The following is a 26,053-nucleotide window of genomic DNA, read 5'->3' on the forward strand; positions in this document are numbered from 1 at the left end:
TGCCAAAACGACGGTCTTCGTTTAAGGGAGCATCCAGTAATTTAGCTTTAACATGATCTGGCAAATTTTGTCCCTTAAGCCAAGCATGCCTTCTAAGTACAGACCCAGTGACAGCAGCCCTGCAAGATGCTTCTAAAGCGTCAAAACCACATTGCAATGTATGTTTACCAACTTGTTCTGCAGAATGCATTAAATCTTGCAAGTCTTTGAGTTCAGCACAGTCAGGAATCAATATAATTTTCTGTTTAAGTAGTCCCATAATATGCGGCTGATACTTTAACATATGAAACTGGCAATTTTAAGCCTTAATGGCCAAAGCAGCAGAAGTGTATACCTTCTCATCCCATCTGTCTAAGGCTCTCGTATCTCTATCAGAAGGGGTAGGATTTTTGGCAGTAGTAGCCTTAATGCCTTTTGGTCCTTGGGAAATGGTCTCTGGATCCGCAGAAGGATTCTTGAAGAGGAACTTGAGAGTCAGGTACTCTGTAGTACCTGTCAGGTTTTCTGGGAGCTGGAGGTAAAGTGTCTGGGGTAGGCTAGATTCCAAGAAAGCATCATCTACAATGTCCAAAACAGGAGGGATAGCCAACGGCCTGTTTAGAGGCAGAAGAAAGAATTCCATAAGTCTCTTTTTAGACTCAGAATAATCCTGGCTTTCTCAGCGGAAATGCTTCCCAAGAGTATGCAAGGTTTCACCGAAAAAAAATCTTCTGGAGAGGAAGCAGAGGGAATGGAATCCTCTGCATCAGAATCCTCATAAGTAGATAAGGGCAAATCCTGGTAATCAGGAGAAGCAGAGATTTCTTGATCAGAAGAACCAGAAAGAAAATCAGTTCAAGGTCTCAGAGGGGAAAGGCTGGCTTCCCCTAATTAAGGTAAAAAGGTTTTCAGCCATTCTAAGCATTTGTTTTTGAGACATATGAGCCTGAGTCTGCGGTTTGGTAGTCTGTTTTCTAGGTGTAGCGCTTTTGGCCTGAGGAATTCAAGCTTCTGGATGGAAATGATGGCGTCTGTATAATATGAATGTCTGTAGACCTGAATACACCCTCAGAAGCCGGTGCCTGCACAGCGGTTCCGGACCCATCCAAGGTAGAGACATCCACAGATTCCATAGTCGAAGAAGCATCTCGCAGCTTATCGGACTCCAAATGGGTCTCAGTAGAGGCCTGCGAATCTGAAGTAGCGGGTATCAGGGGCTGCAAAAGCGCCTCACTGAGTACCAGCAGACTGGCGACTAGCTTAACCTAATAGTCATCGGCATTTTTAGACCTATGCGGTCTGTCTTTATCCTTACATTTTTTTTTTCGGAAGATCAGTAGTCGGACGGCTTAAAGCCATTTCGGAGTACGGAGATAGATTATGAAAGTATTTGGCTACAAAAATAGCCCGACGAATAGTTCGGGCATTGAACAAGGCACAAAACCGACTGAGTGACGTCGTGGTCTGGGCCTAAACAGGGGATGCACTACGAATGAAAATCTCTAGGAGGTATTTGCTTTCCACAGGCAAGACAATTGTTAACTTTTACCAACATCGGTTACAGCAAGAAAAAGGATCCCCAAAGGGGTACTTATCTTTTTTGAAGACTTCAGGTCTGAAACTCGAAAATGAAAATTTCAGGAGACGGCCGACTGGCAACTTGCGAACTGCTTCGGGCACCGCACGGCAAGAAAGACTGGTGTAATGGCTTCGGCTGCATATTTTGTACCCCTGACGACCTGACGTCATGGAAGCGACAGCATCCGACGTAGAAATCTGAAGACTCTGGTATTCAGGCTGGCTGAGGTCTAACTGCAGGCAGATAACCCAAATGTGATGACTGCAACAGTGAAACATGAAGAACATCTACTGTTATGCTGAACTGAAATATGACAGTTGCAGTAATATCGCATATCCACAGGAAACTGAAAAGGAGACATCTACTCTTACTAATCAACTTCCACAGTTTCTGCAGTCCTCTGCAAATAAAAACTTGACTTTACTAGTAGCCCAGGGTTATCACCCTGATGCAGTTGAGAGAAGCACCTTGCAGCATTTTCCAATTTGGCCAATGTACTGTTCAGTACGTACTCGTTTAGGAGAAGGCAGCAGCTACTGCCCCTTGACTTTCAGACAAACTACCACAGACATCCTCCTCTCATTCATTTCCCTTGGGCACTCAGACAACTAGCTTCAAAGGAGTAAAGGGTGTCTGTACCCAAATCTTGCTGGGTAGTAATCACTGCTTACAATCTTGTTCCTTTTTGACAAACTAAACTTACTCACCTTCAAGAATAAAGGACACCAAAGCAAGGATACTATCAGACTTTAATGCAGCAGTGTTACAACTTGAACCTCAGCTGTTGCACTAAATCTGCTCAAGTAACCATGTAAAACTAATAGTAAGAATCACTAATAAAGCAGTATTCCTTGCCCACAAGAATACTGAAGTTGTAAGGTTTCATTATATAATACAGGGTACCCTAACATATCCTGCAGGATTTAAGATGCAAACAAAGCTCTATAGCTGAACAGCAGACAGCTCGTTATGCTTGCAAAACATTTTGAGAGATGTAAATATGGCTACCTCGAAAATTCCCTGTAACTGAACATTTATGATGAAGGGTGCCATAATGGCCATTACCTATGTAAACTGTGATCAAACTGCCAACCCAAGTTCTCCCCCAATTTAACACAGTTGGAAGGCACTCCTTGTGTACTCGAGATACTGTCTTGCCATCTTTACCAAGAAAGGAATGGAAAATGGTGAATAGTCATTCTGATACCCTGAATTCCAGATATTCTGTTTGCTGCCAGGGTACTTCCAAAAATATGAAAATATCCTATTTTTGCTAGTGAGGGTAAAAGCCAAAATTAAACTTGGTAAGAGTGAGATGAGACTGTTTCTAGGCATGAAGGAAAGTCTAGTCCTCAGGCTTGTGTTATATTAAAGGAAGAATATGCAAGGCTCCCTTCATGAAATACTGCTTGGGCTTAAGAGACAGTCATCAGGAAAGTACAGCTGTGTAATCAACTTACCATAACTATAGATGTTACACTGTGGTCAATGCTGCAGTCATAACTTCATGCAGCACTACCAGAGGAGGAGGTCCAACAACCAGCCACACATTCAAAACGCAGTATCCTTCCCACATGGCTGCACTTAAATTAGCTTTTACACAGGGCATCTCTGCATGCCTGGTACAAAGGATGGGATGTGTCTGGCCATTTTTTGTGCTTTACCAGCAGGAGAAAGGGTTTGAACTACATGTCTCACTGAGCCCAGGTAAAATCTTAGGAATCTGCCAAATGACCTGGTGAGAAATGTATCCTTTGGGGGTGTAAACAAGCTAGGAGGTACAAGAAAGAGGGAGGTCTATGCACTCTAGCCTATGAAGATCCCAGTTTACAGCAGATTGCAAACATGACCACATTAACTAAACTAGCATTTTTATTGCATGATTCACTGTTGGGCGGCCACGGTGGTGCAGCAGTTAGCGTTGTCACCTCACAGCAAGAGGTTCTCCGGTTCGATTCTCGGCTGTGGAGCCTTCTGTGCGGATTCTGCATGTCTTCCCTGTGGTCGTGTGGGTTTTCTCCGGGTGCTCCGGTTTCCTCCCACATCCCAAAGACATGCTGTAGGTGGATTGGACACACCAAATTGGCCCTAGGTATGAGTGTGCGCGCCTTCTGTGGAAGGTTGGGCGCCGGGCTGGCAACTCGACACTGTAAAAACTCTGCCAATCATGAGCGGACAGGTGATCCACTGTGGCGACCCCTAACCGGGAAAAGCCGAAAGAAGAAGATTCACTGCTGCTGTCATTAACTCAAAGAGGATTACCAGAAATGGCTGTCCCTGCAGCTGAGGTGGTTAGTAGGATAGCTGAAGCAAACATAGTTTGTAGCCCTGAATATTAGGTCTAATGTCCAGTGTTTTCAGAAGGATAGAACTAATTATCTGTTTCAAGGATATTCTGTGCACTAACACTTTTTAAAAAGGCAGTGGTGTCAGCAGCTGCCTGTTTAGAATGGGACTTCAGTCTTTCCTATACAGTTTGTGACAGGACTAAATGCAAGGTGGTGTACATTTAAAAATGTTCTGCTTTGAAAAACAATCCTTTCTTGTTCTCACCAAATTCTACAAAGTGAAATTCCAATTTCCTAAAATACTTGCTTTAGTCCAGGTAATGTATTGGTTGATTGTGGACATCTCATGTGCACTATTTTGCCACTGTTTTGAGGGAAGATGACTTGTCACTGGAAAGCTCTCAGAATCACCCAGGCATAAGACAGGTCATTAGACCACAAGGTAACAGAATCCCTGCAGAAAATGAGGTAATGTTATTTATGCGCCAGTGCCTGTAGATCAGACACATCAATTTAATATAAATGAAATCAAAAACACTCTTCCAGGGCAAAACTAACTTCAGAAAAAGCAGCTGGTTCAAATGGTGCTGCAGTCAAATATTCAAGCATAAAGATGAGGACTCATGCTGTAACTAGACCTGCATGGGAGGCCCAATGTGCAGTCTTTCAAAAGTAATGTTTCACTGGAATTTTGGGATGGGGTTATATATAAATGTGCCACTGTTTTCTTAATCAGACTAACTGTAACATGAGCTGAAAAGTCATGAAAACCTGCAGCAGGTAAACAAAAAGCAACTCGTAATATACTTCGTCAGTGGTACTGAAAGCTTTAATTTTTTTAACATTTGTAGAAAGTATTACACGGTTTGCAACTTCCTTCTGCTATGAAAACAGCAATTATAAACAGGACAGGAAAATGCAACTGACCTGCCCTGAAAGTACAGCTGTGCAAGCTGGACTTAACCATAACAGGTGATGTTTGAAGTCCACTCTGCTGCAGTAGCCTTTTTCCCACCAAACATCTTTATTAAATTTTCACGCATGACAAAGGCAATCTTACATTTACACAAATGAAAAACATACAAAAAGATACCACTTTAGTTGCTAACAGTTTACATCACAGACACCATTGAAACAACTGTAGCTGCAATTACATACTTCTAAACCATCCAGTCACTGTCAGTTAAGCATTATATGGCTTATTCAAATCTGGTCTCAAACCTCGTTCCTATTCTGGTATTTCCACAATTCCCATTTTTCATATGTAGTTTGTTCCTTTCCTTCTCTAAAGATCCCAATTTCAGTTTTCTCTCTGTTACTATATTCACTTCATCTAGTAAAGTTGGTCTAGACTTAGATTTCAATTTTCTAATAAATGCTTTTTTTGGAAGCCACCATAATTAGACTTATTAGCTTTATGTCTAGGCAATTCCAATTCTGTAGCATAACTCAAAAAAATCTCCCCAGTCAGTCCAATCTGCTCACCCAGCATCTCTGACAGAGCAGTCTGCAAGGAATCCCTAAAGTCTGCCAAGCTCATTACACTCCCAAAACACATGTTCCCAGCTACCTCTTTCAAGCTCGTCACACCTCCAACATTTGCTATCCACCCAAGGAAAAATTCTTTTGAGTTTACTTGGGGTACAAAAATACCTATGTAAACACTTTCAAAGATCCTAAATCTTCTAGACTTTATTGCACATCTGGGGAGATATACATATATCCCCTATTGTCTCTTTGTGAATTGCTTATCCAATCTCTTCCCAATTCTTCTTTCTAAGCCCCTCTGATTGATTCTTATAATTACCGTACAATATTTTACATGCTTTACTCATTATTTCTTTTGTAAAGGCAAATGCTGTTCTAGAGTCTATTAAAACTCTACCAGTGATAGCCTATCATTTAGGAGACCCTTATTTCTTTCTCTTTGCCTATACTCTGAATCTGACTATTACTTCTCCCTTTCTAGTCATTTGCTCCTAATATCCTGGTTCATTTGCCAGTTTTCTCTAATAAATTCAAGACCCCTCTAGCCTATTATCTGTATCCCTGACCACAGACATCCCTATTGAGCAAATCTCTTTGCTGCATTCTCGTGTTGGTTTAGTTCTTAGAATATTATATTCATAAAATAGCAGGGAGTATTGTGTATGATTTTGGTTGTTCTCAAGAGTCTGCTTCCAAAATCAATCTCTCCTTATTTCTTGAGCTTCCTCCCTGTGTCTTCATTCCTTTCCAATATGAATTATAGCGGTCATCTTGTGCTAGAACAGAATTAATTGTGTTGCTCAAATACTCCTCAAATTAGGTAATCCTAGTCTGCCTTGTTCTATTGGTAGAATCATCTTATCCCACTTGACCCTTGCTGTCTTCCCTCCCCAAATAAACTCCTTCAAACTCTTTTTGAATTGCTAACCACTTCTCCAGTTGGTAAAAGTATGACTGACTTGTGTACAAGACTAAACATTTTAATGGCTTATATCTTAGTATCCACATCACAAAACAAGAAGTTATGTACTCACTATAATGTTCAATGTATGTAGTCCATCTCGCCTCACATTCTTACTCACGGGTTCGGAGCCGAATATCAGCTCCGACTCAGCCAACTTTTATTTTCTAGTACGAAGTCTCTAATTGGCTGGGCTAAACAGGTATCCCATGTTGCACTGCTCCACAGCCCCAGATCTAGTTTGCTGCAAACCCACAATCGCACCTCATGCATAACAACCCACTACAGTAGAACACTATCAAGGGGAATAAGAAAAAACAACTGCCATTGAAGGGTATTCAAACACCAATTCCAGCCTCCAAATCCTCGAGGAAGGGGACAGGTGGGAGGGTACGTAAGAATGTGAGGCGAGATGGACTGCATACATCGAACGTTATGGTGAGTACATAACTTCTTGATGTTATGCAGTCCAATCTCGCCTACATTCTTACTCACAGGACAGCGTCCCCAGCACCTCTATCCTGGGAGGCTCAAAGGAAGATACTCCTGAGGACTGTGGAACCAAAGGAAGCCTGGCCCCTAGAAGCCACGTCCAGTTTGTAATGAATAATAAAGGTGTGTGGGGAAGCCCACGTGGCTGCAGCACAAATATCATCCAAAGAAAGTCTGGCATGGTAAGCTATTGACGCAGAAACAGCCCTGGTAGAGTGAGCCTTGACTGGGAACGGTAGATTTCTGCCAGCAGAGGAGTAAATAAATGAAATACAACTTGAAATCCATCTGGAGATGGAAACCTTGTAAATAGGGGATCCTGCTCTACTTTCTGAAAAAGACACAATTTGTCAGCTTTTCGTAGTTGTTTTGTCCTGTGCAAGTAGAATCGCAATTGCCTGTGCACATCCAATTGATGAAATCTAAACTCTGCTTTGTTCGAGAATTGAGGGAAGAAAACTGGAAGCTCAATAGACTGAGATTAACAGAAGATGCTACTTTAGGAAGAAAGAACGGATTAGGTCCAAGAGAAACCCTGTCCTTATGGAAGATTAAATACGGGGGTTTGATGGACAGAGCTTCAATCTCTGACACCAGTCTAGCTGATGTGATGGCTATCAGGAAAGCAGTCTTCCAAGACAGAAACTTTAACTCACAGGAGGCAGCCGGTTCGAAAGGTGGAGAAGTCAGGGCTTGCAAAACAAAGTTTAGATCCCAGGGCATGATAGGTTCTGACAGGAGGCCGGAGTAACAAGGTGCCCTTCAGAAAGAACTGGCTATGTCAATGTATCAAGCCAGGCTAACTCGAATGTGTAAAGATCTGTTAACCAGTTTACTGTGTAATTTAATTTAAGCCTGACTTGTGCTCAGGACTAACTGTAACCTGTGGAACTTGTTTAACTTGCTTATTTATGTAATCTCTGTAAATAGTCTGTTTGTAATATGTAATGCTGGTATTATGTAATGCTGTACCTGCTTACCCTTGGAGCTTTTCTCCCCGGGCCTCCGCTGAAAATGGACATGCATCCAGTCGGACTATCCCGGTCAACAAATGTAAAATAAAATAAAAAATAAAGGCCTTACAGAGTTTATGGGCCATAGGGGAAGGCACGGAGGAGGTATGAAAATTAGAAATAGCAGCCAGCTGCACTTTAATGGTAGCAGGAGCAGAACCTTGTCGAAAGAGCATGGACAAAAAATCCAAAACAGCAGGAATTGGGGCCGTGTAAGGGTCAAGTCCTTGGGCCTGAGCCCAAATGGAAAATCTCTTCCATTTGCTGGAATAAATCTTCCTGGTGGAAGACTTATGAGAAGAGGATAAAATGTGTACCACCTCAGGTGAAAAACTATGAAGTCTGACTAACGACGGAAGTGGAGTAGCCAGGCTGTCAACCTGAAGGTCCGCAGGGAGGGATGGAACTGCCCCGACATGTGCATCAGTAGGTCTGGTACTGGGTCCAGAATCCAAGGACTGTCCACTGCGAATTGATGAAGAAATGAGAACCAGACTTGGCGAGGCCAGTGTGGGGCAATTAGAATCATCTTGCTTCCCAAGGATATGGCTTTCTGAATCACCCTTGGTAACAGAGGAAACTGAGGGTAAGCATAGAGCAGACCGGAGGGCCAATCGTGGACTAGAGCTCCCTGGGTGACTCTCCCTGTGGGGGGATCGGGGTGAAGTAGCTGCTGCATTTGGCATTGAGGGGACTGGCAAAAAGATGGCAGCAAGGCTGACCCCACCTGCTGAAAATCTGTTCTGCAACCAGAAGGTTCAGGGACCACTCGTAAGGCATCAGAATAGCTCTGCTCAGCCTGTCTGCTATCACACTGGCCTTCCCCGGAATGTGCATTGCCACTAGAAACCATTGGGAAGACACTGCCCACTGCCACACTGGCAGGGCCTCTCTGCACAGGGGGTAAGATCTGGTTCCTCCTTGCTTATTTAGGTACCACGCAATGGACATGTTGTCCGAGTGAATTGCAATCGTTCCCAGAGGAAGAGAGCTCTGAAGTGCCCGCAACGCCAACACCACTGCTCTCATCTGATGTGCAGATGTACCTCGTGATCTTGCCACGTGCCTTGGACCGTCCTGCCAAGATAATGCCCCTCCCCCCACCTGGGAGTTGTCAGTGGTCACCGTGGCGACAGGTGACAAAGGGACAAACTGTTTTCCCTTGTCCAGATTGGTGGAACATGGCCACCAACGGAGATCCTGCTTGCATCAGTCCCGTGAGTAGGATCTGGTGGGAAAGGGGGAGTTTCAGAAAAGACCACTGGGCAAAGAGAAGCCACTGAAGACGCCTCATGTGTAATTTCGCTAGATGCACTAACATAATGGTAGCTGCCATGGATCCCAGAAGCTTAAGCACCCATTTCACTTGTACTCTCCTGAGAGGTAATAAAGCATGAACCTGATTCTGCAACACTACGATCCTTTCTTGGGGCAGAAAGGCTCGCATTTGGATGGTGTCTAGCTCTGCGCCTATAAATGTGACACGCTGTGAGGGCAGAAAGGCAGATTTTTCCCAGTTCAAGGTAATTACTAGTTGTTGACAGAGGGTAATGGTAGCATCCCTGGCCCGGATGAGAAGATGCCTGGTGGGGGTGGTGAGGAGCCAGTCGTCCAGGTATGGAAACACTTGGAATCCTTGATGTCTCAAGTGAGCTGTCACCACCGCCAAGCACTTGGTGAACACCCTGGGGGCTGCGGTGAGACCAAAGGGCAGGGCACGAAACTGAAAATGACTGGCTCCCAGCCGGAAGCGTAAGTGACTCCTGGATGCCCTGTCCATTTTGATATGGTAGTAAGCATCCTTGAGGTCGATGGAGCACATCCACACTTATCCCAGCAACGGGAAAATGGACTTCAGGGTGACCATTCGGAACTTGGACTTCAGAACGTAGTGGTTTAATCGGCTGAGATCTAGAATAGGTTTCAGGTCCCCTGTTCTTTTCGGCACCAAAGAGTCTTGAGTAAGTCCCTAATCTGATTTGGTCTGAGGGGACAGATTGGAGGACTCCTTTCTTTAGCAGCTTTGAGACTTCTAATGCTGCATGATCCCTCTGACTGGGTGGAACGTCCAGGATTCTCCTGACTGGAGGGGAATGCAACAAAAAGGGAATGGTATAACCTCCGGAAACTATTCGTAGCACCCATTGATCCTAGGTGATGCTTTCCCAGGCTTCCGGGTACAACGAAATGCGGCCCCCGACTGGCTCCAGAATAGCACTGTCGGGCAACACATCAGGAACGATGGTAAGAGGAACCGCAAAAGGAATCACGGTCTCCCGAGTTGCGGGGGCCTCCTCTGCCTCTAGGGCGGCGTCTTCCAGAATAACCTTCCCCTCCTCTGCCTCTGGAGGGGAACTCACCTTGTGTGGCAGGGAAAAACTTCTGTGATTTCTTGAACCACATCTTCCCTCCTCTCTGAGCCTTGGGGTAAGGCCTAAAGGGAAGGGAAAAACGGACCCCTACGGCAGACAAGGTCTTTCCCTCTTGCTCGCATCAGGAGAGGGTGTCTTTCACTTTGGTCCCAAAAAGTGAGGACCCATCAAAGGGGGCGTCAGTGAAGGAAGACTTGAAGGCCTCCGCAAAATGACAGGCGCATCCAGGCTTGCCTCCTGAGGGCTACTCCCGAACTAGCTGCCCTACTCGCCCCCTCGGCTGCATACGAAATGAGCCTCATGGACGAGTTGACAATCGAATTGAGGGTAGACACCTGGGCGTTAACCGTGCGCACCAACGCCTCAGGTACGTTACCCGCTAGAGTATCTCCTAACTCCTTGAGGAGATCTCTCTGGAGCAGAGTAAAATGACAGATAGTTCAGCGACCGCAGGGTGAAGGTCGCTGACGAGAGAGTACCTTTCCCATACCGGTCCATGCTCCTGGACTCCTTGTTAGGAGGATGGACGGAGGAAGAAGACTCTGCTACTTCCTGCTGTGTGGCCGCCGCCACCACCATGGCATCTACAGAAACCCCTTTGGACAGGAACTCTTCCCCCCCCCCGGGGGGGGGGCACCAGTTCCACCGAATCAGGATTCTCCCACACCCTTCGACAAATTAAATCCAGGAGCTCGAAGGGTGGAAACACCCAGGAGGCGGAGGGTTGAGCACCAAAGGCCTTGAGGAATTCCGATTCCTCCTCAGAGGGGGTTTTGGACGGCCAGTTGCCTCTCTGTCTCAATATCTTCAGGATGTCGGAGAAAGACGTCAGAGGACGACTTGGGGGACCCCTCTGACTCCTCGAGGTCGGTATCAGAAGTGAGAGACTCGTCCTGGGAGTCTATGTGCTTCCTCTTGCACAACTTCTTTCCGGGGGGCTCCTCAGGCACAGACTCTGAGGGACACTCAGAAAGTTGGGGACCACTCATGGGGGTATTCCCAGACCTTTGGGCTCCGCCATCTATGGATAAGGGGACATCAGAAGCTCTAGCTGGGGTGGAAGGGGACGGAATCCGGGTGATGTAACTGAAGATCTGGCCAGTGCGCTCCTCATGGCCTCGAAGGCGGGTCCCCACGAATCCGAGGACCGACCGGTCTCAGAGGCCATGGCTGGGGTTGGAGTTCCCCGAGCCAATGCGCCGAGGGGGAGACTCGGAACCGACAGATGTCCCAAAGTATCCCCCTCGGGCCCAACAGAGGAAACCAGAGTACCAAAACCTGTGGACTGAGCCGACATGGTTGGAGCCGTCTGCACCGCTAAACCCTTGAGGGGTATCTGAGCTGGCACAAGAACATCACTCGGAGTGGAGTACTCTGGCTCCAAAGACAAGGAAGTGTTCGGAGGAGGAACCATAGACACAAGCATCGGGACGGGCTCCAGAGCAGACTGGGTCGGAGCCGAAAATAATTTAGCCAACACCGGCGACTGCAGGAGCCTCTGAACCACCCTATCGACATCCAAATCTGAAAGCCTGGAGGATTTGGAGGACAGAGGGGGGGATTGGGATCTCCTATCAGGAGAACCATGCCTAACACTGGGAGACCGGCTCCGAATGGGTTCCAATAAAATTGGAGCAGAGGTCGATTCCAGCACAACAGATACCTCCTGCGGCCCCGAGGACAGAGGAGCCGAGGAGGTAGAGTCCAGTTTAGAAGTTTTCTCCGGTGGCTCCGAGGAGACAGACTGAGCCGGAGATCTTTTCTTCGCTTTCGAAGCCTTAGACTGGGTACTGGAAGTCTAAAGACTCCTCAAACGAAGGTTTTAGGAGTCCCTTCAGTATAAGTTTATTTTTTCTTTCCTGTAGCACCCTCGGACTGAAGGCGTGGCAGAAGCTACAGGATTCTTGCAAATTAATTCCTCCTAGGCAATACACATACGGAATGTCTGTCCGTAATGGACATCTTGTAGTTACATTTGGAACATTTCTTAAAACCCGAAGGTTTATGTTCCTTTTGATCCTTAGACATCTCAACTAAAATACTAAACAACAAGGCCAAGGAGACGACCTAGCAGAAAAAACAAGAAGGAGGGAAACTATCACTACACACAAAATAAAACCCAAAGAACCTCTAAGTAAAACGGTTCTATAAAAACCTTACAACATACAACTCGACCATTGAAAAACTACTCGCTAAAATTCAGGAAAGAGTAAGGTAAAACACTACACAAAAGAGGAGGACTAGGTCCTCTAATTTAAACGGGCCTAGCCCACCAGAACAGTTAGGGATACTAACTCACACAGACAACACTACAACAAAATTTAAACAGTAAACAAAAAGTAGCAGCTATGAAAATAGCTTTTGTTTGAATAAAAAATTTTTTGAAGAGAAAATAGAAATTTAGAGGTACTTAGCCAAAGCCAAGCGAGACCACGTCCTAGCTACACAAGCAGCAAACGAGATCTGGGGCTATGGAGCAGTGCAACATGGGATACCTGTTTAGCCCAGCCAATTAGAGACTTTGTGCTAGAAAATAAAAGTTAGCAGAGTCGGAGCCGATATTCGGCTCCGAACCGTTGAGTAGGAATGTAGGCGAGATTGGACTACATAACATCTTCCAGTTTCTCAGTTTTTGTATTATCTTCTGTATAGTCCCTTCCCACGTACCTTTAGCTGCCACTAGTCTCATTTTTAATCCATACTCAAATATATTTTATCATGTCCCCATAAATATGGATATTACTGGACCAATTTATGTGTAGGTACATCATTTATCACCACTTATTTTAGCTTTATTAATTTTGCATTCGTAGATCTGAAATTGTCTTAAAATGTTTCACAACACTAAATGTCCCTTTCTGGTTTTGTCATGTATGAAATAACTGCCGCAGGAGCCTTTAGTCTATATGAGATGATTAGCAAAACCTATCCCACCTGGAAGGAAAATCATATGGTTCCAGGAGGTCCTTGAGAATGGTCCTAAGAAAGGTCACCCAGGGCCATGAAAAAAAATCCGTTTAACATTTATAAAAGTAAGGAGGATCATATTTCTGCCTCTAGAATGCTTCTAAAATCTACTCAGTCTGAGGATCCCATCTAAGACAAGGACTAGTAGAATGTGGAAGTAAAACACCCAGATTGACACAAACAGTGCCAAAGTATTTTTCCTGCATGGCCTTTTTTTTTTTTTTTTTTTTTTTTTTTTTTAGACATCTTTATTACATTACTTCTGATACATGTAATCACACATTTATATACATAATAAACCACACCGACAGATTTTAATTGGTGTGTGTGTTTGCCACTAAAATTATACAGTCCCTGTCAATTACATAGCTCATTCAGATCCTGCCTTCTTTTAAACCCGTTCCTCGTCTGCATGTACTGTTTACACAATTCACAATTTCCATTTTTTCTTCTTCTATGTAATTTACTCCTATGCTTTTCTAAAGCTCCCATTTCTAGTTTTACCTCAGAGTATATTTAAATTTTGAGTCCTTTTGCTTCAAAAGGTAACAACTTTTTTAGATATACATCACAGGAAATTACATATAAACAGGACATGTAACCACCAGGATAGGCAAAACGTAGAGCTTTTTGAAACTAGCCAGCATTTCCCTCTGCAGTAAACAACCCAAATAACCAAAATGTTAATTAGTAGTGGGAATGACTACTATCTGTAGACTATGTGGTTCAGGAAATTCCACATGCAATAAAACAAATGCTGCCTAAATTTATCCCACTGACAACCTGATGTCAGTCCTGGAGCGACGGCAACCGACGCAGAAATACTAAGCCTCTGGTATTCGGGCCGACTGGGAGCTACTCTGGCAGGCATAACTCAAATGTGATGACTGCAACAGTGAAACATGAAGAACATCACCCTTTTTCATTAACCAAAAACACCAGAACCGAAAGGGTCAACAGTCTGAACTAAAACCAGACCAGACTGTAAAACTACATACATACATATACAAATACATCTATACAAATATATACTATCCCCAATAGGAGGAGAAAAACTGAAACAATGAACTCCTCAAGGCAGTAAAAACATCCACCAGGTACACGAGTCTTTGGAAGGAGGGAGGGTTTGTAAGAATGAACGGCGAGATGGACAACAAACATGGAACATTATGGTGAATACATAACTTCTTTATGTTGTGTTGGCCTATCTCACCTTCACTCTTACGATGGGACTGCGTCCCTAGCACCTTTTCCTTGGGTGACTCACGAGAGTACACCTTTAAGCACCGTGGAACCAAAGGAGGCCCTGTCCCTGGAGGCCAAATCCACTTTGTAATGTGTGATAAATGTATGAGGAGTGGTCCAAGTAGCTGCTGCACAAATATTATCCAAAGGAAGGAATTCTGGCTTGAAAGACAGAAGACAGCCATTGCTCTAGTGGAATGAGCCTTCGCTTTGAATGGTAAATCTCTGTTATTTGAGGTATAAATGAATGTAATGCAGTTTGAGAGCCAGTTGTAAAGAGAAGTTTCTGAAACTGAGCTACCCTTTTTTTTGCATCAGAGAAGGATACAAATAACTGGTCAGGTTTTCTAAAATCCTTGGTCCTATGCAAATAGAATCAGGGTAGTCTATGCACGTCTAGTTGATGTAATTTGTATCCTGCCTTGTTGCTGTGATTAGTAAAGAACACTGGAAACTCAACAGATTGACTTACGTTACTTGGAGACTTTGGGTAAAAATAATGGATTAGTTTGCAAGGATATACTATTCTTAAAAAAAAAAAAAAAAAAATCAAATGTTGTGGTGGTTTAATACAGAGAGCTTGCAACTCCGATACTCTTCTAGCAGATGTTATAGCCATAAGAAAAATGGTCTTCCATGAAAGGAACTTGAGGTCTGAAGAGGAGGGCTCAAAAGGTGGTAACATTAGGTGAGACAGAACAAAATTTAAATTACAAGGAGAAAGGGGTTCCTTAAAGGGAGATCTTAATAAAGAGGCACCTTTCAAGAAGGCTCTACACAACCTGTGACATTAAGTTAGAGATAGAATCACCAATGCGGAAATTTGAGATTGCAGCGAGTTGTACTCTGATGGTTGCTGCAGCTGAACCTTGTTGGAAGAATTACGCCAAAATTCTAGAATAGAACGGATGAACGCAGAAAAAGTATCAATGTTTCTGTTTTGAGCCCAAGGGGAAAATATTTTCCATTTATTAGAAAACAGTTTTCTAGTGGAAGCTTTACGAGAGGACATTAAGATATATTTAACTGTCGGAGTGAAACTCTGAAGTCTGACTAAATTGGGAAGTGGAGCAGCCAAGCTATCAATTTTAGGGTGTGAAGAGATGGATGAGGCACACCTGACGTGTGTCAGTAGGTCTGGAAAGTACAGTTGTGTACACTTTCCATAAATGTAGATGTTAGAGTGTATTCACTGTTGCAGTCATTACATTTGGGCCATCTGCCTGCAGGTAGCCCTCAGCCGGCCTGATCATCAAAGTCTTGGGTCCTGCGTCAGATGCTGTCTTCTTCCATGGCGTCAGGTCGTCAGGGGTATAAAGCATGCAGCCAACGCCATTGCATCAGATTTTCTTGCCCCAGATGTCAGGTGCCCCCAAAATGGGAAGCAATTATATATAAGGTTACACCCCCAACAAAAAGCAAATACACCAGAAAGCTGAAATACACCAACAAAAAAGCAAGGTATAGCCAAGAGAAGTCGGGGCTGGAGGGAGGGTAAACAGGACTGCAACAGTGAATACACTCGAACATCTACATTTATGTTAAGTGTACACAACTGTATTATGTTCTTAGTGTTTTACAGTTACAGTCATTACATTTGGGTAGATTCCCAAAGCTAAGGAAGGGCGAAGGAAGTTAGAGAGCATTAGGACCAGCTATTAAGCCCTGCAAGACTGCAGTAGCAAAACCAGCTCAGGATTTAGAAAAAGGCAAGCAGTAATGCTTGGTGAAGGTATGTACAGAGCGCTCCAGGCAGCAGCTTCCAGGATGTCCCTGGTATGGACACCTCTGAGAAAGGCAAAAGAGGTAGATGCAGCCCTGGTGAAATGTCATCTTAACCCCTGAGAGGCAGGTTTTGAATGGTGCTTATAGCAGAAATGAATGCAATGGCCTATCCACTTAGAAATGGTTTGCTGTGAAATGGATTCCCCTCTGCCCCTGCAGCAAAGGCAACTAGCAGCTGTTCAGTACTTCTGAGAGGCTTAGACCTGTCCAAATAAAATCGCAGTTGTCTGTGCACGTCCAACGAGTGCAGTATTCGTTCTCCTTTGTTCTGTGGATTAGGAAAAAGGGTAGGCAAATGAATGGACTGATTAAGGGCCACACTGGATACCACCTTGGGCATAAAGGAAGGACTGGTCCTGAGGGGCACCCTTGTCAGCATGTAAGATGATGAAGGGCTCCACTGCCATGAGGGCCTGTAATTCAGACACTTTTTGCTGAAGTGATGGCTAGAAGGAAGGCAGTTTTCCAAGAAAGGAATTTCAACTCTGCAGTTGCAGATGGCTCAAAAGGAGGTAAAGTGAGCTTTTCCAGTACAAAGTTAAGGTCCCAGGCTGGAGTAGCGGCTCTCCTGGGTGGTCTTAAATTTTTGACCCCTCTGAGGAATTGTTTCAGCAGGGGGTGAGAGAAGAGGGGTGGGCTCAGTACTATTATGTGCTGAAATGGCTGAGGCATGAATTTTAATTGATGAGAAGGAAAGGCCCTTGTGGAGCATCTCTGTTAAGTATTGAAGATAATGTGGTAAGCTGGTTACTACTGAGCCCATCCCTTGAGTCTGGCTCCAGGAACAGTATCTTTTCCACTTTTCAGCATAGGATTTTCTAGTACTACACCTCCTTGCCTCCAGAATGACATCTACCACCTGCTTACTGAGGGATGCTATTGGAGAGCTCAGCGAATTAGCTAGGCTGCAAGGTTCAGCGTTTGAAGCTGGAGGTACAGAATCTGGCCCTCCTGCTGAGCCAGCAGGGAAAGGGTCTGAGGCAGGTGCCATGGTTCCAGCAGTGACATACTGCGCAAGAGGGGGCATCAGTGCTGGCGTGGTTTGGTGCCATCAGTCTTGTCCTTTGTCTTGTTTGATCTTCAGCAGAACTTTCGAGAAGAGAGGCAGAGGGGAAAATGCATAAACTGAAAGGCTTTCCCAGGTGAAGGACAGGGCATCCACTTTCCAAGCTTGACTGTGGGAAGTCCTTGTGCAGAATTTGTCCAATTGGTAGTTCTGAGGGGAGGCAAACAGGTATATCCCTCTGGACTCCCATTTGTGAAAATGTTGAATATCTCTGGCTCCAGTTTCCACTCGTGTGGGTCCATGAGATTTCTGCTTAGGTCATCTGCCAGTGCATTTAGCTTGCCTGGCAGGAATTGAGCTTGTAGGTGCACTTGGTAGCTCAAGGCTGTGTCCCAGAGAGCCATGGCTAGTCTGCAGAGGGGATACGAGTGGGTTCCCCCCTGCTTGTTTATGTACCACATAACAGTGGTGCTGTCTGTCTTTACCACTAATAGTCCTGGAACAAAGTGGTCCTTGAAGGCTGTCAGTGAATTCTGTACAGCCAACTTTTCTTTTTGATTGATATACCGGTGCATCTGACTAGGGTTCCCTTTGCCCTGAATTCACAGCCTGCCAAGTGAGCCCCCCATGCATAGCCTGATGCGTCTGTTAGGGTTTGGGCAGCAGAGGGTAGAGTGAAAGGCAGTCCCTTATTGTGGTAGCAGGAGGAATGATAGGAATCATTGATTCTAGGTCCTGAGAATGTTGACACCATAGGCTTTTTAGATACCATTGTAGTTTCTTCATATGTAGTCTGGCATATGGAATTAGTAGAATGCACGAGGCCATGAACGCCAGGGCTTGCAGGATTTTCCTTGCAGATAGCTGGTTCTTTGTGGCCAGTAGTTTGAAGTAGGCTGTCAAATAAACTTGTTTCTCTGGTGTGAAGTAAGCCATCTGGGAAGTTGTGTTCAAGCTTGCTCCCAGGAATACAATTTGTTGGCAGGGTACTAGATGAGATTTCTTTTCGTTTACAGTGTACACCAGTGAGGTTAGATGTTTTTTTTTTTTTTTTTACAAATGCCAGATGATTTAGAAACATGTCCTGCCTTTCTGCCTGAATTAGACAATCATCCAGGTATGGGTATATTTGAATATTTCTCTGCCTGCAAAATGCAGTGACTGGAGCTAGGCACTTTGTGAATAGCCTGGGCACAGTAGATAAGCCAAAGGGAAGTGCAGAGAAATGAAATTGCATGGAACATGCCCTGAAGCGTAGGTATTTCCTGCAAGATTCCCTTATTGGAATGTACAGGTAAGCTTCCTTTAAGTCTAAGGCTGCAAACCAGGCATCTTTGCCTAGCATAGGAAGCACCTGATGAAGTGTTAGCATTTCGAATTTTGGGATTACCAAAAAGGTGTTTAGAATAGAGATGTCCACAATAGGACACCAGGAGCTGTCTTTTCAGGGTACCAGGAAAAGTATTGAGTAAAAACCTTGTTCCCTTTCTTCTGCTGGGACAGGTTGAATAGCCCCGATACTTAGGAGAGAGAACCTGCTGTTGAGCCTCTGCCCACTGATTTGAGGGTAGGTCTGGCCAACAGTTTGGAGTTGGTAAGTGGAAGTGGAATCTGTATCCTTGGGAAACTACATTTAAAAGCCATTTGTCCTGGGGTAATGAGTTCCCAGATTTTTGCATGCAGGGTGATCTTTCCCCCTAAGGAAGCAGACAGTTGAGCAGGGCTTGGAAGGTTTAAGGGTAAGTCATTGTGATAGTTTTCCATAAGGGGGTGTCTTACTACTTCCAGCTTTGGAAGTGGAAGCCCCCCACTGCTTAGGCCTGTGAGTAACTTGAGACTGCAGCCTAGGTGGTCTGCTGTTCCAGGGTTTGGAATGAAGGCCTGGAAGAAACAGGAAAGGACCGATTCTTAGAAGGCCAATGCCTACTGAATCTAAGAGTTTGCATAGATTTAGCTGTTTCCTCCATCTTTTTAAGGACAATTTCTGCTTTGTTGCCAAACAGGCAGTCTTTTTTTAAGGGAGCATGCAGTAATTTAGCTTTAACATGATCTGTCAAATTTTGCTCCTTAAGCCAAGCATGCCTTCTAAGAACAAAACCAGTGACAGCAGCCCTGCAAAATGCTTCTAACGTCAAAACCACATTGCAAAGTATGTTTACCAACTTGTTCAGCAGAATGCATTAAATCCTCTAATTCTTTATTCTCAGCACAGTCAGGAATCCACATCATTTTCTGTTTAAGTAGTCCCAAAATATGCTGCTGATACTTTAACATATGAAAACGGCAGTTTAAGGCCCTAATGGCCAAAGTAGCAGAAGTGTATACCTTCTTACTCCACTGTTCAAGGCCCTGGAATCTCTATCAGAGGGGGGTAGGGTTTTTGGCAGTAGTAGCCTTAATGCCTTTAGGTCCCTGGGAAATGGTCTCTGGGTCTGCAGTAGGATTCTTGAAGAGGAACTTATGAGAGTTAGGTACTCGAATACCGGTCAGGCTTCTTGTGAGCCGGAGGCAAAGTGTTTGGGGCCAGGCTAGATTCCAAGAAGGCATCATCATTCTACAATGTCCAGAACAGGAGGGCTAGCTAAAGGCCTCTGTTGAGGTAGGAGTAAGAATTCCCTAAATCTCTTTTTGGAATCAGAGTAATCCGGGCTTTCCCAGGAGAAATGCTCCCTAAGAGTGTGCAAGGTTTCACCAAAAGAAAAACCTTCTGGAGGGAATGGAGTCCTCTGCATCAGAATTCTCATAGGTAGATAAGGGCAAATCCTCGTAATCAGAAGAAACAAATTTCAGAATCCTGATCAGAAGAAATCAGAAGGAAAATCAGTTCTAGATCTCTTAGAGGGAAAAGGCTGGCTTGCCCCATTTAAAGTAATAAGGTCTTCAGCCATTCTTATTTGTTTTTTTAGGCATAAGGGCATCACCAAGCGGTTTGGACGTCATTTTTTGAAGCGAGGGTCGAGTTTTATGCCTTTAAGAAGATGGCATCTGTTTGAAATGCAAGTCCATAGGCCTAATACACCCCTCAGAAGCTGGTGCCTGCACAGCGGCTCCGGACCCATCCAAGGTAGACACATCCGCAGGCTCCATAGTCGAAGAAGCATCTCGCATCATACTGGACTCCGAATTTGTCTCAATAGAGGTCTGCAAATCTGAAGTAGCGAGTACCAGGGGCTGCGAAATCACCTCAGAGTTCCAGCGAACTGGCGACTAGCTTAACAGAAGTGTCTGCAGCTTTGGACCTATGCAATCTGTCTCTGTCGTTATCTTAACGTTTTTTCGGAATGTCGGAAGTCAGATGGCTTACAGAAGCCATTTCTGGATAATTAAACAGAGTACCAAAATAGTTTGATGCAAAAATGAACCGATGACGAATAATTAGAGGATTGAATAAGGCACAAAACCGACAGCGAGGTACGTCGTGGTCTGGGCCCAAGCAAGGAATGCAGTACGAATGAAAATCTTTGAGGTATTTGCGTTCCACAGGTAATTCAATTGTTAACTTTTACTGACATAGGTTTAGAGCAAGAAAAAGGAACCTCATCGGGGGATTTACCTTTTCTGAAGACTTCGGTTCTGAAACACGAAAGCGAAAATTTCAGGAGTCTGCCGACTAGCACTTGCGAACTGCTTCTGCTTCATGAATCGCGCAAGAAAGACTGATGTAATGGCGTCAGCTGCATGCTTTATACCCCTGACGACCTCACGTCATGAAAGACACAGCAACAGACACAGGACCCAAGTCTTTGATAATCAGGCTGGCTGAGGGTTACCTGCAAGCAGATGACCCACATGCAATGACTGCCACATGCAATGACTGCAACAGTGAAACACAAAGAAAGTACAGTTGTGTACCTACCATAAATGTAGATGTTAGAGTGTATTCACTGTTGCAGTCATTATTCTTGGGTTATCCTGCTGGCAGGCTACCCTCAGTCGGCCAGAATTCCAAAGTCTAGGTCCGGCGTCTGTTGCTGTCGCCTCTTCCCTGACGTCAGTGCGCCAGGGGTATAAAAGATGCAGCAGACACCATTTTCTTCATTTTTTCTTGCCCCAGATGTCAGGTGCCCCAAATAGGTAGGCTGAAAAATATACCAATAAGAAATGCATGCACAAAAATAACATTTCCTTCATCTACAAGCAAATAAACCAAAAAGGTTGTATAGGATAGAGAAGTGCAGATAAGTCCCAGCAAAGAGTAGGGGGATGGTGGATGGGTAACCTGGACTGCAACAGTGAATACACTCTAACATCTACTTTTATGGTAGCTACACAACTGTACTATGTTCATCGTGTTTCACTGTTGCAGTCATTACTCTTGGGTAGAATCCCAAAGCAGAGTATGGGTGGCTGGGCTAAATAGGATTAGGAGAGGCTATGAGGCCCGGCAGAACTGCAGTGGTGAAGCCTGCTCTGGACTTAGAGTAGAGAGGCAAGTGGTAGTGCTTTGTAAAGGTGTGCACTGAACTCCAAGTTGCAGCCTCTAAGATTTCTTTGGTTGGTACTCCTCTGAGGAAAGCTGCTGAAGTGGCTGCTGCTCTGGTGGAATGAGGCCTAATGCCCTTAGGCACTGATTTGCCATGTTGAAAATAGCAGAAACGGATGCAATGACCTATCCATTTAGAAATAGTCTGTTTTGAGATCGCCTTTCCTTGTGATCCTGCAGCATATGACACTAAAAGTTGCTCAGTCTTTCTGAAAGCTTTAGTTCTGTCCAAGTAGAAGCGCAACTGCCTGTGTATGTCCAAAGAATGCAGAATTTTCTCACCCTTGTTCTGTGGATTTGGGTAAAAGGTAGGCAAGTGAATGGTTTGGTTGAGGGCCACACTGGACACCACCTTAGGCATAAATGTAGGGTTTGTCCTCAGAGAAACCGTCTGGATGAAAAATGATGAAAGGTTCCACAGCCATGAGTGCTTGTAACTCCGAGACTCGCCTTGCAGAGGTTATGGCTAGGAGCAGAGCTGTTTTCCAGGATAAGAATTTTATATCTGCTGTTGATGCTGGCTCGAAAGGAGGCAGTGTGAGTTTTTCCAAAACATAACTGAGGTCCCAGGCCGGAATTGGTGCTCTCCTTGGAGGCCTGATGTTTTCGGCCCCTCTGAGGTACTGCCTTATTAAAGGATGACAAGAGATAGGTGGTTCCGTATTGTAATGTGCTGAAATGGCAGAGGCATGAATCATAATTGACGAGAAAGGCCTTTCTTCAGCATCTCAGTTAGGTATTGTAAAATCTGAGGAATATTTGGTACAGCCGTGTCAATGCTTTGTTCCTGGTTCCAAGCACATAATCTCTTCCATTTTTCTGCATAAGACTTTCTGGTACTGAGCCTCCTGGCCTCCAAGATAACATCCGTAACAGCTTTTGAAAGAGGTGTGTTCTGAATGGCTACATTATCTGCCATGCTGCCAGATTTAAAGTCCTGAGTTGGCTGTGCAGGATCTGATTGTTTTGTTGGGTCAGCAAGTGAGAAGTTTGAGGCAATATCCATGCTGGACCTTGAGATAAGCTCTTTAGGATTGGGTACCAGTGCTGACGTGGCCAGTCTGGTGCAATCATTTTTGGCTTCTCTTGTCTGACCTTTAGGAGTACTCTGGGAAGGAGAGGCAATGGGGGAAAAGCATATACTGTTAGATTTTTCCAGCTGAATGATAGGGCATCCACTTTCCATGCTTACCTGTGATAAATCCTTATGCAAAATCTCTGCAACTGACAGCTGTGAGGGAAGGCAAATAGATCTATGTCTGGGCATCCCCATTTCCTTATTATCATGCTGAAGACTTGTGGATCCAGTTTCCATTCGTGGGGATCCATAAGGTTTCTGCTTAGTTCGTCTGCCAGAGTATTTGTTTTTCCTGGCAGGAACTGTGCTTGCAGGTGAACCTGAAAAGCCAATGCTGTGTCCCATAAAGTCATTGCTTGTCTGCAGAGGGGGTAGAAATGTGCACCTCCCTGCTTGCTTATGTACCATATAACCGTAGTGTTGTCTGTCTTCATCAGTAACTGTCCTGGATGAAGCAGGTCCTTGAAAGCTGTCAGGGCATTTTGAACAGCTAGCATCTCTTTTTGATTGATGTGAAGATGCATCTGATTTGCAGGCCATGTGCCCTGAATACATTTTCCTGCCATATGGGCCCCCCAGGCATAATCTGAACCATCCATTGTCCGTGTCTGTCTGGCTGTGGGTAAACTGAATGGCAGACCCTTGTTGCGCTGACGGGCTTCTGCCCACCATCGAAACTCCTGTTGTAGGCAGGGGAATGAGTGCAATTACTGTCTCCAGGCTGTAGCAATGCTGAGTCCAAACACTTTCCAGATACCACTGTAGCTTCCTCATATGCAGTCAGGCATATGGAATTAGTAGAATGCAGGATGCCATGAAACCCAAGGCCTGCAGGATTTTCCTTGCAGATAAGTGGGTTTTTGTTGCCCATTTCTTGAAGTAGTCAGTTGTTTTTGCTTGTCTGGCGTGAGATAAGCCATCTGGGCAGGTGTATTTAAGCTTGCACCCAGGAATATTATCTCTTGAGAGGGCACCAGTTTTGATTTCTTTTCGTTTACTGTGCACCCTAGGCCAATTAGTAATCTTTTTACAAATGCCAGATGCTTTAGAAGAGTGTCTTTGCTCTCTGCTTGAATTAGGCAGTTGAGGTAGGGATAATATTTGAATTCCTTTTTGCCTGCAAAACGCAATTACTGGTGCCAGGCATTTTTTGAAGACTCTGGGCACAGTAGATAAGCCAAAGGGCAGTGCAGAGAATTGGTAATGCATTGAGCCAGCTATGAATCTGAGGTATCTTCTTCAAGACTGTCTGATTGGGACATGCAGGTATGCCTCTTTTAGGTCCAAAGTTAAGAGCCAAACCCTCTTGCCCAGCATGGGCAGTAGCTGCTGTAGAGTAAACATCTTGAATTTTGGAACTTCCAGAAACATATTTAGTATAGATAGGTCCAGAATTGGTCTCCAGGTTTTGTCCTTCCTGGGTACTAGGAAAAGTCTGTAGTAAAATCCTTGCCCCTGCTCTTGTTGTGGTACTTGCTGAATGGCCCTTATGTCCATGAGGGCTGTAATTTGTTTTTGTACCTCTGCCCATTCGTTGTGTGGCAGGTCTGGCATGCCCTTTGACCTTGGTAGTGTGAGAAAATGGAACCTGTAGCCTTGGGACACTATGTTCATGACCCATTTGTCTTGGGTAACCATTTGCCAATTTGATGAAAAAAAAGCTAGTTTTCCCCCTAAGGGGGCTGTCAAAAGAAAACTGCTTGGAACTGGTAGAGAAAAGTAATTGAGACTGTTTACTTTAAGGTTGTGATTTGTCTTCTCCGCTTTTGGAGGTAGGAGCACCCCATTGTTTAGGCCTGTATGAGCCTTGGGGCTGAGATCTGTATCTGCCTCTTTGTGGTCTGTCTGAGACTGGAAAGGATCAGTTTTTAGAAGGCCACTTCCTGCTAAACCTGGGTGGCTGTACCTGTAAGAAATCCTTGACTGTCTGCATGGATTTTGCTTTATCCTCCATTTTTTTCAATACCTCTTCTGCTTTAGTACCAAACAAAGTTTGTTTCTTTCGGCTTTTCACGGTTAGGGGTCGCCACAGCAGAACTCCGGTCCGCTAATGATTGGCAGTAGATTTTTACGTACTGGCTTGCCGGGCCTAACGCACAACCTTCAACGAAGGAATGCCCATTCACGCATGTCGCCACACAGAAGACGCTCTGAGAATCGAACGGGCAACGTCTGTGAGGCGACAACGCTACCGCAGCACCACCAACGCGGGTCTAGTACCAAACAAAGTATCATGCTGTAATGGCGCATCTAATGATTTTGCTTTAACATGATCAGGCAGATTCTGTTCCTTTAACCAAGCATGCCTTCTAATAACAGAACCTGTAACAGCGGCCCTGCAAGAGGCCTCCAGTGAATCATAACCACATTGCAAAGTATGCTTTCCCACTTGTTCAGTTGCATGCAATAAATCCTGCAATTCCTTGTTCTCTGAACATTCAGTATTTGTCAACATTTTCTGTTTAAGTAGTGACATTAAATATTGCTGATATTTAAACATATGAAATTGACAATTTAAAGCCCTTACAGCCAGGGTGGCAGAAGGTTAGGCAAAGTCCCTCATTGACTCTCTTCAAGAGGAATCTTGATGAGTGGATTGGAGATTGTAGGTTTACCCCGGGTATCACTTCTGTGTCACTGTTAGACAGAGGCACAGTATACTAACCTCGAAAAAGGGCATAGCAAAATTTATTTAAAATGGGTGGCGAAAGCCAAACACACTCTGGCTAGGCTTATAAATGCCCTAGGGCAGATAGCCTAGTATGAAAAAAAAAAAAAAAAAAAGAAGTGTAAACTTTTTTCCATCTGTCTAGAGCCCTAGAATCCCTATCAGAGGGGACAGAGTTTTTTGCAGTGGAAGCTTTAACCCCCTTGGGACCCTGAGATGTAGTTTCTGGGTCAGCAGGGTTTTTATATAAGAATTTATGAGAATCTGGGACCCTGTACTATCTGTCTGGCTTAGCAGGTGCAGGGGGTAAAGAGTCAAGGGACAGACCGGACTCTGAAAATACATAATCTAAAATACATCTACAATGTCTAGAACAGGTGGAATAGCAAGGGGTCTCTGTGCTGAGGAAGAAGCAGAAAGTTTGAGCCTTTTCTTACGATTCAGAATAGTCTTGGCTCTCCCAGTGGAAATGTTCCCTCATAGTATGCAGTGTTTCCCCAAAAGAACAGTCCTCAGGAGGAGAGGCTGAAGGAATGGATTCTTCAGCATCAGAATCCTCATAGGGAAGCATGGAGTAATCCTGTTCAGAAGAGGAATCAGAGGAAATAGATACCTGATCAGAAGAATCACTCTGTCTCTTGCCTAGGCC

General features: G+C 44.6%; 1 protein-coding gene across 1 annotated transcript in view; it reads right to left on the minus strand.

The window, feature by feature from the left end:
- Positions 1–26,053, minus strand: part of RBM39 (RNA binding motif protein 39) — a 1,247,463-nt gene that overhangs the window by 699,223 nt on the left and 522,187 nt on the right. The window lies entirely within an intron of this gene.

Source organism: Protopterus annectens, chromosome 12.part0 (assembly GCF_019279795.1).
Source record: "Protopterus annectens isolate FY-2018-M chromosome 12.part0, PAN1.0, whole genome shotgun sequence".
NCBI lineage: Eukaryota > Metazoa > Chordata > Ceratodontiformes > Protopteridae > Protopterus > Protopterus annectens.